Source organism: Protopterus annectens, chromosome 4.part1 (assembly GCF_019279795.1).
Source record: "Protopterus annectens isolate FY-2018-M chromosome 4.part1, PAN1.0, whole genome shotgun sequence".
Lineage (NCBI taxonomy): Eukaryota > Metazoa > Chordata > Ceratodontiformes > Protopteridae > Protopterus > Protopterus annectens.
In genome coordinates this window covers 458,641,391-458,653,597 of record NC_056734.1, presented here as the reverse complement: position 1 = coordinate 458,653,597, position 12,207 = coordinate 458,641,391, and the positions used below count along the sequence as shown (strand labels likewise).

The 12,207-nt window shown below is 35.5% G+C and overlaps 1 protein-coding gene across 1 annotated transcript in view; it reads right to left on the bottom strand.

Annotated features, from left to right (window-relative positions):
- LOC122801223 (IgGFc-binding protein-like) overlaps nucleotides 1-12,207 on the bottom strand; it is a 691,109-nt gene that overhangs the window by 594,383 nt on the left and 84,519 nt on the right. The window lies entirely within an intron of this gene.

The following is a 12,207-nucleotide window of genomic DNA, read 5'->3' as shown; positions in this document are numbered from 1 at the left end:
CCAGGGAGGTATGGCTCAGGTCATTCACACCAATATGGACAATGACAGAGTCATATCTGTACTTGTTCTGGAGTGACCTGAGTGCTTGTGTTATGCGGCGGATCCTGGCACCCCAGAGGCAGCTAACAGTAACCTTCTCCTTGTTCAGCCTAGTGAGTGGGACGTCAGTGTGCCTGACTATAGAGTTACCTATTACTAGTGTGTTGGGGTATGTTATTTTGCCTTAAGGGCTGTGATTGTGTGGCACACTAGTTTTGTGAAGTATGTGTTTCATGGTTTGTGTTGGGGGGGGGGGGTTGCTTGGATGTCTGCTTTGCAGGTCTCTGTTGCTTCTGCAGATTTTTATTTAGAGCCTCCTAAGTATGTTTTTGTGTATTTATGTGTGTTTTTTGCCGGTGCTGGTTTCATAGGTGTATGTGAGACTGGTGGTGTGATGCAAGTAATTCCCTTCTCCTCTTGAATGCCTGGTCCAGTCTTGGGTTGAGAGAGCTTAGCCTCTAGTTTGGCTCTATAATTGCATCTCTCTCATGTATTAGTGTTTGGTGGAAGGAGGAGAGTGTTGTCTGTGTACATGAGGCAATTGTAACATTGCCTCAAAATGCCCAGATTCACCAGTTGGACCGGAGAGTACACTTGAAACTGCCCTTTGGAGATGCCTGGATAGGTACAGTGAACTGTTTTACTGATTGGCTGGTAAGGTCGAATAGAGGGCCTTGTCCTTCTCTACAGTATAGGGGGGTCTAGTGCTAAGGTTTATTAGTGCTTGCTATGAGTTTTGAGCAAGTGCCGGTATGAGAAGTGAATAGTTTGAGTGCTTAAGTTGAAAGTTTGTCTAGTTCCAAGGGAAAAATTGAAGAGTAGACTTTGTAGAGCTGGGAATAGTTATACCCTATCTAACTGGTGCTGCCCGGCTCGCAAAACCATGCAAGTTCGGGTTTTATAGTACGGAAATGAAAGAGATAGAAATTAGCCTAAAATGGTCAATAAACTACTAATTTCTGGGCTGAAACCACTCCTCCAGGGACAGATAGACTGCTCAAAGCTCCCTCTCTCACAGTGAACAGAGAAACTTTCTTCTATCCAATTAAGGTATGGGCAAACACAGAAACTTGTAACACAACCCTGAATTCAGCAATAACCTGAAAACTGGACTATACTAGCTTAGAAAGGCAAGAAAACAAGTATATTTTTTTCAAAACTGTAAATGCCACAACAAAGCAACCAGTCAGTCCCAACAAGTTTAAAAGCATAAAAAATATTTATTGCAGATAACAGAATGATAAGCGCTTTCGCTAAAGAGCAATAAATATTTTTTTATGCTTTTAAACTCGTTGGGACTGCCTGGTTGCTTTGTTGTGGCATTCACAGTTTTGAGCATTATTTACCCTATTCACAATGGAGCATTTGTCTTGTGGGTTGTCTGCAGTTATTCTTTCCTTACTATTTTCAAGTATTTGTTTGGTTTTTGTTTATTTTTGTTTTTTTTTTTTTCAGAAAATAAAGCTGATACAATCAAAAAAACACTTTAAATGCACAGAAATGGCTATCACACTTGAATATGTAGCCTACAACAGTTAAACAGGTAATTTTGAACACAAAAACAACGTTGTTAAAGTGCAGGCAGTAACATAAGTACAATATGTAGCTGAAACAAGCTTTTTAAATCACAGAAACTCTAGAAAATTGGCGTTTTAGGTGGAATTAGCTAAAGGCAGCAAGAAAATGCAGAAAAATGATACTCAATCACTTCAAAGTGTCTCTTTTGTCTCTCTGCTGCTGGAGAACTCTGCAGGGCTTGCTGAGCTGTATACTAGCACAAAACTCTTGCAAATGCAGGTTTTATAGCAGGGAAATGAAAGAGATAGAAATTAGCCCAAAATGGCCAATAAACTACTAATTTCTGAGCTGAAACCATTCCTCCAGGGACAGATAGCCTGCTCAAAGCTCCCTCTCACAGTGAACAGAGAAACTTCCTTCTATCCAAGTAATGTATGGGTAAATACAGAAACTTGTAACACAGCCCTGAATTCAGCACTAACCTGAAAACTGGACTAAACTAGCTTAGAAAGGCAGGAAAACTAATGTAGGGAAAGGAAGAAATATTAATATGAATATGAGTACCCATGGAGAAATACGGGAGAGAGCTGACCTAGGCTTAATATGTTTAATAATAGGAAAGGACCTTATTAAGATAAAATTGACAAAACATTCAGCAAACTGGAAACAACATAAACCACTGCAAGACAAAAGTTTCAAATCAGTTCTCCAATAGTTAACATTCTTGCAGTTATGAAACCCACACAATGTGTGGATTTCACTCTGTTCTTCTGCATCCTCCAGTTTGTTTTTTTGGTTCTTGTGGTCATCCAGGAGTATTTCTACCTTCTTGCAGTTATGTTTCAGCAATTATTTTACATCTAGTAGGTCATTTATCTTTTCTTCAGGGTCATGATGGAATAGTTAAAATGCAGGACTAGATTATCAAATCTGTAGAAAATTCTAATAGAACAAATATAGCTCACAATAGGCTTATTATATTAAGACAACAGAAAGAGTGGAAGTGTAATACTACCCAATGTACCTATATGCTTTTACTTAGTTCAGTGGGATACCTTAAGAGACCCCCATGGAAATGTATTTTTCATGACAAGGTTGAACTGAATTCATTGAATTAAGAGAGGTAATTTGGAGTGCATCTTTTTTACTGGAAATGTTTTTATTAAGAAATGGAAGAGTGGTGGAAAAGGTTATGGTGCTCAATGTATACTGACTTATTTCAGGGAAATCTGTTAATGCTAGATATGAATTATTTGATAAAGTGATAATTATAGATTAGAAAAATTATCGGAAAGATTTTTTTGGGGAAAATGGACATATATTTTGATCACTAGACAATGCTGTTACACAGGTGTTTTTTAACTCTTGTAAGAACATTTAATAAAAAAGCAATATAAATGCAAAATTCTTGTAATGTAATTTTCCAAAGCTAAACAATGTGTACAGGCAAATCTTGACATCCATTTTAAGATTGTATGAATACTTGCTTATTAATTTGTAGTACTCGGAGCTTTACCTGATGTTCTCTGTAAGATTATGGCTGCTCTCTTCATTTCTCAAAAACTTTTGGGTTTCTAATTCTATGATGGGAATGGCCCCTATTCCTAAATCAAAGGATGATTAAAGTACAGGAAATTAGTATTGTTTCACTCTTTGATATTAGCCAGAAGTGCACTTCACAGTACTGGCAATGTGTCCAGTATTGACCCCTTCTGCAATTCATATGGAGTTACATGCATCAGTAACGTATCTAAGTATGTTTGTAAATTCTTTTTTATAAGACCCATTGTTCCTACTACTATTGGAACTGTCTGTGTATCCTTCTTCCACATTGCCCTCATTTCTGCCTGCAAATCTTGGTATTTTATGACTTTGTATCCATCCTTACATAAGACACTGTAGTCACTGGGTATAGCAATTTCAACGAAAAATGCTACTTTTATCTTCTTTTCATGGACTGGTTTTCTCACATCTAGTGTTTGAACTGTTAGTAATAGGTGATCCCATGTGATATAAACTTCAACATTTTCTATAATGCTTTGTGGCTCATGTTTCCAATATTTTTCTGCTACTTAGGTATTATAATCTTTGCACAATCCCCATTGCAACAGTCTTGCCACATTATTATGCCTTTGAGTATACAGTCCTTATGCCATTAGTATATCACAACCAGTAACAACATGTGTGACTGCTTCTATTTCTGTTTTACATAAGCTACATTTGTCTGTTTCCTCCGACGTTCAATAGACTTTGTAAACCAATGTTTATGTAGTCCACTATCTAGGCACACCAATATTAACCTTTCATCTTTTATTTTAAACTCACCTCTCCTTAACCATTCCTGCATTTGATCCTGATAAACATGAGGTTGTTCCAAGAATTTTCTATACCTGCAATATATTTATGCAGTTTCTACATTTCTTGCCTTCTCATCTGATCATTCACCTTATTTATATTCTTTTTTTGTTTTATTGGCACATTTAGTTGCTACCTGATTTTTATCTACTTCTGGTTTGATTTCCACTCCCACTTGACACCGATATGCTTCTGCTAAACTAAGTGGGAAAGTCATCTCCTCTTTGACTTATTCTCTTCATGTTTTAAAACTTTCATTACATTTGGATCATTATGAGGTCGATATATATGTTTTCAGTCCTGTGGTTATGGCTGCAGTATTGCTGAAAATATGTCCGGACCATTTATAAAAGGTTTGGCTCCTTCCTCTCATGCCATATATCCAACCTTTGAAAAAAGCAGTACTCTGTCAGAACTACTGAGGAAGCAGATTATGTAGCTGAGGAAATAATTCTTTTGAGCTGGGCACAAGACCCGAATTGTCTAGATATAGCAATTATGAAGGCTACTGCTACTGGCTGCCAAGAAAAGCAATTACTAAAAAATGGAAATCAAAATCTGAACCAACTGTAATTGAAATACTGAATATTGTTAAACAGATAAAAGAACCATAAGTGAGCTCTTTAGATAACTGAAGGAGCAAATTGCATAGAAATAAATGGAGGATGTGGAAACAATATATGCAGAATAATCTTCAGGAGAATGAGTGAGGTTTAAAGGAATGCCAGAAATGCACAGTATACATAATGTTGAAGTGTATGACATTTGTTATAAAGAAAGAAATCATATATGCAAAGTATAATGCATGAAAAAACCCTATTGTGGTTTGTTTTCTTTTCTGTTAATGTATGTGTGCCTATGTCTTAAGTGTTGATTTAATAAAGGTTTTTTTTTATAAGAGTACATGCAGAAACATAATAGATATATGGTGCAAAAATCTAAAGAATTTTTTTTGTTGACAGTCCATGAAGGAGGACTACATCTCTTACCACAAACTAGCAGTGTTATGGCCTCTGCGAGTTTTTGCACCATTGTAGAGACCTTCCAATATTCATTAAATTTTTGTCTAAAATGTGTTGAATTTTATGTCACCTAGGATAAGGAAACATGACTGCAGTTAGGAGATTCCTTATAAGAATAACCTTAGTAAATATTTGTTCTGTTTGACACCTGAGCATAATTATAGGGCGTGCTCTATTTGTAAATACTTTGTCATTGAAACAATCAGAAACCCCTTAGCTTCCATAATCTTATATATTGAAAACAAATAGCTTAAGTAACTAGTACAAGTCATTACTCTCAGATGTCCTTCATCATCAGTGTAAAAAGATTAAGAAGCTGAATTAGTCTGAGGCTTCAGATATAAGTGCTCTTCCAGCAAATATAGAAGTTTTTTGGCTCTCTGGTCCCTAGGGTAATAAATTGGAAATAATGCACTTCCTATTGGTTAATGCCAAGCAAGTCCCAGAGAAGAATGAGAGCTTAGTATGGATAATAATTACAGTAAGCAAGAAGGCTATCACTAAATGGTGGAAAATGAAAGAATCCCCAGGACAGATGAGGTAAGATGGGTAATGTGTAGATTGGCAGCTGTTGAAAATGAGATGTCTTGAGGAGGGATAAGAAGCTGGTATAGAACTAAATAGATCCCTTGGAAGGTGAAGGGGGAAGAAGAAGAAGATGGAAGAAGGAGTTGGGTCACAAATATCAGAGTGAAAAGACCACTAGATGGGATTATTCCAGAACAAACTAATGAAGGAGTAGTGTGAGGGGAGGGTTAGTTGGAAAAGATAGAGTAGCTTTATAAGGTAAAAGATAGGGGATCTGCCTAAAGATTTGAAAGGGGTAGGTGTATGTGGAAGTTATATATAGTTAAGGAGGTGGGGTAAGTTTAAAGGAGTAAAACACCTAAATGTAGTTATGGGTGACACATAGAGTAAACACACATGCCAAACAGTTAGCAACATAAAAAATTTTGCTCTGCCTCATTTCAGATTTTCTGACAGGATTATTTAACTTTACTGCTAAAAACCTACCATACAATAACAAGTCTTTGTTGAAATCAAGGAGAAAAAAATAGCATTCTTAGCTTCTACTTTGCTTTTATCCTGTTAGAAGTTTTTCAGTTAATTTTAGTTATGAGTCAGTCTAAAGCTTCTCTTCAGGAAAATATGATGAAGAAAGAACTGCAGTCACTTATTACTAGTATTCAAGACCTTTCAGTCAAAATGGACAAGTTGGAGAGAAAAATGGATACTATAAACCAAGACAAAAGAAACAACTTGGCTTACTTAATGAAATTATCAAGAAACACTCATATCAAATTTCATTTATAGAATAATCAGTAAATGATATAGATGGAAGGCTGACTGAAAATGAAAATCTAGTGGAATTCCTTCTGAAACAAAACACTTTCCTCTTGGAGAAAGTAAAAGGTCTGGAAAGTAGGTCCTGGAGAAATGATATAAGAATATATGGAGTACCTGAGAAAGAAGAAGGTAATGATATGATACATTTCCTGAATACCTGTTTACCAAAAACTATAAACATGCCAGAATCACTTTCACTTGGAATAGAGAGAGCTCATAGGTCTCTCTCAAATATTTCTTCAATGAATAATTCATCTGCACCGAGATCTATAATTGGTAAATTTCTCTCTGCACAGGATAAGGACTTGGTATTAAAAACAGCCTGGTCTAACTCTCAGATAACTATAAATGGAAAAAGTATTAGATTTGACAATGACAATGATTTGACAATGACTACACTTCTTTGGTGATTTATAAGAGAAAAGCCTGCATTCCCCTAATTAAAAATCTAAAGAAATCAAACATCGAGGCTCTTCCCTGCAAAAATCAAGACTTTTCTTTCGGAAGGTCTGAAATTATTTAATACAGTTGATGAAGCCCTAGACTTTGCTCAGAAAAATAAACCTTTAGACAAACCAGAAGAAATGGATTGGTCTTTAACAAGTTTAAAAAGGCAAGCAGTTAAAAGTGGCTAAGCAACTAAAGGAAATAATAATAAAAAAAAAATAAAGAAAAGTATGTTTTTTCTTCTTCTCTTCCTTTTTTATGTACATGCTACGTGCTATGATATTGAAACAATACTTTAACAACTACTGAAGAACATCACATTTCTAAGTTAATACCTGTTTGTCTTTTTAAATACATTAAATGGCAATATAAATAGTAATAATATATACAGTAGTTCATCATTTTATACTCAGAGATCAATAGTATATTACTAGGTTCATTTCATAATCATAAGTAAAATACTATAATTTAAATCATTTTTTTTATTTTTACATTTTAATTTAAAAGATAAATATTCAAATACTGTATTAATACACTGTAATGTTTCAGTTAAGGGGGAGTGTTAGTACTGATACATGGTTCTGTATTATATTTTAAAGTGATAGTCTAGGTGTATTTATCATATATAATGATAGTATACATAGTGTATACACATGCTGCTATCATTTCTATATATTTTTTCTTCTTTTTTTTTTTTTGGACTACTAGTTAATTTGTATTGATTTGGTATTGATAACAGGAGAGGAATGTGTACTGATGCTTAGGTAAAGACTATTGCTTGACATGTAGTTTATTCATGGCTTTCAGAAGTCTGATTGTAGAGTTCATCGAATGTGATTGCATTTTAAAAAGTTCAGCTCACCTGTATCAGTCCCAAGCTTTTTATAGCTTTAGGCAATCTCTTTAAACCACATTTCCCACTCGAATGCTGTTTCTCTCATACATTTTCCATTGTACTGGAGAAAGTCGCGAGCTATATGCTTAAAGAAAAAGGTTCATTGAGACTTTGAGAGTGCACAGATACAATAGGAAGTCTGTGCTGAACTTTGAACCTCCAGGAAAAGTATCAGTTGGAATGTTAAGATGGAGATATGAAGAGAATATGCCAGTGAATGTGATAATACATTGCTTGTACAAGTCTTCATGATTACTTTAATGGCTGGAGTTATTACTTTTTTAGGACAGGTGAATAGTGGTTTTGCTTCATATTTTATAAAAGTATAACACATTTTTGATGGGTCTATATTAAATCAGCAAAATGGCATTACAGCAAATGCCATTTCACCACACAACATCCACACCAAATCACCATAACAGCGAAACCCCAGGTCACCAATTTTTTCCCCATAGAATAAAATCAGTAGACCAATACAACATAACAAACCACTTAAAACATTGCAACGTGGGAGGCTGTACCCCCCACATCCCCCCTAACTAAATATACCAACTTTGGAATTGTACTACAGTGGGTTAAACGGCAATGTCATGGTTCAGGCCAAGCAATTTTTTTTCCCTGGGGAAAAAAATCACTGACCTGAGTTTTCGCTGTTGTGGTGTTTCTGTGTTGATGTGTTGGTCAAACAGTATTCGCTGTAATGGTATGTTAACACCACATAAAATGCCCTGATTTATAAGAAAGAATATGTAAATGCTATAGGTGTGATGAGAGTTTAGAGGCAAATTTGTTTCATATGATTAAAGAGTGTCAAATGATTATCCTATTTTGGACAGAATTCAGAAACTTTGCTATGGTCAGACAATTGTATTATTACATATTATTTGGTTTTATTTAATGTTCCAATACCGGATTGTATAGCTAAAATGCAAGTGTCTCTACTTTGCTACATCCTAGCCATTGTGAGGAAAGCCATCACAATGAATTAGGAAAGTAAAAATATCCTCTCTTTTTCCAAGTTTATTTATCTAGCAAAAAGGGTATGTAACAAGGAATTATAAACTATGTATAACAGAACTTCAAATATCGTGCATAAATATCTATCTTGGCAAAAATAAAAAAAAGTTTTGATGGTTTTGTTTAAGGTAAATTTTGTTATGGACTCTGTATACACTTCTATTTGTTTTTAATTGATTGTTTTGTTTTGTAAATTTTTTTCATATTTATTTAAAATGCAATGAAGTTTTTAAAAACAATTGTGTGAGTAAAATTATATAACACAGTAAACTGGAAAGAGGAAATATCTGCACTGAATGCTATATGACAATAGAGGGATTTAGATACAGATAAGTGAAACATAAAAGCATTGTATGAAAAGGATTACACCTCCTGATAAAATAATATATACAATGATACAACTTGCTCTGATAAAATGACTGGATAAGAGCTGGAGTACTGGGAAATGGGGTGTATTTACGGTATTTGTAAAAATCAATAAATATGGATGAGGATTTGTGGTTAGAATTATAGGTATGTAAGCTCTGTTTCTCTGTTACCTTGCCTGTATACATTGAAATGGCAGGAAAAGGAATAATTAAAATCTATGTGGGCAACTGACAGGTCAAATATGATTGGTGAACCTTAGATGAGAATTGTATACATATTGTAATCTAAGTGATAGAGATTGAATAAATGATGATTTGGTCAGAGAAAAACATGAAACTGAAGGCATTAACAGTTTCTGTTTTCCAGTCAGGGTCAGATATGTCTGATAAGGCACACAATGAGACTAGAGATCACTTGACAACTTCACCTACTCCCACTGTAAAGACCTCTTTGAAGGTTAACAGGGCACATGGCTCAGATACAACTCTTCTGATCAATCAGATGGGAGACAAGTCTATGAAAAGAGAACTTTGGCTTGCTATTTCTGAGGGTTCAGGAAGTATCCCACAGATTATATTCCATGAGGTCATAACTAGTGCCGTTTTGCAGTTGCATAAGGAGTGTAATTCTCTTTGCATCATATCTCTGGATACTCCTAAAAAGAGAAAACAGAAGTGTAGATATGTTTCCTCCCTTGTCACTCCTCTTTAGATAAGCAACAGTAGTAGTACAACTTTTCCCTAGGGCTTTTTAAAGCTTTAATTTAAGTTTCTTCAGTTGTTCTCTCCTCCTTCATCTTCTAGTACTCAGAAAAGGAAGAGAGAAACCACTTTTAAAGATGAGGAATCTTCAGATTCTGATATCGGGTCTCTGGTTTATTCTTCCAAGATTCAATCTCCAACTAGACTTGAGTCAGATGAAGACATTCTGTCTCCTGACTCTCCTCTGGAACAGCTGCCTTTTGGCGATGAAGGATTTCAACAGTGAAAGGAAACAATTTTCAGACATCGAAAATAAAATGCTGTGATTTATTGAACATGATTTCCTCTAAATCTTCTGCAATTCCATCTGTGTTAGATGCAATGAAGATACCTTCCTATCTATACCTCCAGCACTTGAATCACAGCCACCTGCACAAAAAAAGAACTGATAGGTTTTATAAATTGCCAGGTTTTCATGAACATTTTATTTAAAATCCCTCCTCTGACCCAGCTTTGATGTCAGCAGAATCTGATAAGGCCTCCAAACTATTACCATCAACCAATGAACTACCAAATGATAAAAACCCTAGGTTTATAAAGAGATGCAGAAAGAAAGTGTGTACCTGTGTCACTCTTTCCATGACCAAAATTACCAGACCCACATGGCAAAATACTGGTTATCTATTTTGATAACAGGAATAAGCTAATTTATGACTGATTCTGACAATAAAAATATTTTCATGAATATGACCAGTTTCACTACACAGGTAACAAACCATTCCATAAAATGTGGCTATGATTCTGCAGATATATCTTCTAGAGATGCCACTGGATCTGTCCATAGAGGTATTTCTAACTTTGTTTCCAGTCCTTGCCAGATGATGTTAAGGATAATCTTTTAGATGTTCCATCTAGACAAGAATAATCTGTTCTGATCAGCCTTTGCCGAAATTTTCCAAAATTTGAAAGAAAGATGAAGATTATGCAATCTTTTAAACAGCCTTTTATCTCTCCCCCATACCACAGTTCCAGAGAAACTATCTTTCCAAATCTAGTCCTTTCTATCAAGGAAGCCAAAAATCTTAAAAAAGAAAAGAAATTCTCTATGAAAAAGTGGCAGGATAAACCTAAATCAGAGGTTAAAGACTTCAAAGAGTCCTTTGCTTACAAACTTATAACTACCTACTTCCCTCTTGCCCCACTTCCCTCCACATCAGACAACCCCTTACCATTCTTTCAAGAAGAGTTTCTCACTGCCTTCAGTTTTGATAAATGACAACATTAGACTCTTGAGTAGTAAACATCATTCAAAGCAGGTACAAACTTACTTGGAATTCCATTCTGGTGTGAACAGGTACCCCCCCCCCCAGCCAGAAACACCTGGTTCTTCAAATATTACTAGAATTATTCCACCAGGAGATCATAAAATCAGTTCTTACTCATAAAATAGGAAAGAGGTTTTATTCCAGTCACTTCCTACTCCCTAGAAAAGAAGGGGCATGGAGGCCAGTTTTGGACTTATCCACCCTAAATACATTTCAGAAAGTACCACATCAGAAGATGTTATCTCTCCAAAGCTTACTTCCTAAAAATTTCTTAGGCTTGTTTGGCTACCTTGGATATGAAGAACACACATCTTTACCTTCCTATCAATCCAAATCATTATTTTTTTAAAGATTTTTTGGTTTGGGTTATGAATTTCAATTTTCTGCGTTGTCATTTAGTCTTTCTGCAACATCGAGAATTTTCTAAAAATGCCTAACCCCTGTGGTAGCATTCTGCAGACTCCAAGGTATCCACACCTAACCTTTCCTAGATGACTTTTTGATCCAGACTAGTTCACTTCAAAATGCATTAGAGGATTTTACATTTTGTAACACATTACCTGCATCTAGGTTTCACTTTCAACGTGAAGCAATCCGCCCGTCATCATTCTCGAATTCTAATGTTTTGGGGTTGTCCTCTGGATGTCCATCAAGAAAAAAAATACAGTTACTGAGTTCTTGCCTTCTGTAACTGGAAGTGACCCCTGCAGGAGAGATTATGAGAGCACTGAGGTACAATACAGATGATTCTCTTTACCAGACTCCATATGAGGAAGATCCAGTGGTATCTTGTATTGATCTCTATAAAAATTGACACTTTCTCTTCTTTTCAACTCTTTTCTTGTCTTTTGTGAAGAAAAAATCCAGTAGTGGATAAACCAGAAATCACAATGCTGGTGTTCCCTTTCTGCTTCCTTCTTCTTCCAGATGGCCATAACAGATGTTTCAGTCCTAGTCTGGAGAGCCTTTTAAATTTGCATGCAAATACAAGGGGTCTGGTCAAAGCAAGACAGGTGCAAGCACTTAAACATAACAGAGATAAAACCCCTGATCTTTGTATTACAGGCTTTGCATCACCTATGGTCCCCAGAAACTTTGCAAGTCCCAATGGACAATTCCACAGTTATGTGGTATATTAATAAACAAGGGGAATGAAGGTTTACTGTCTTTCC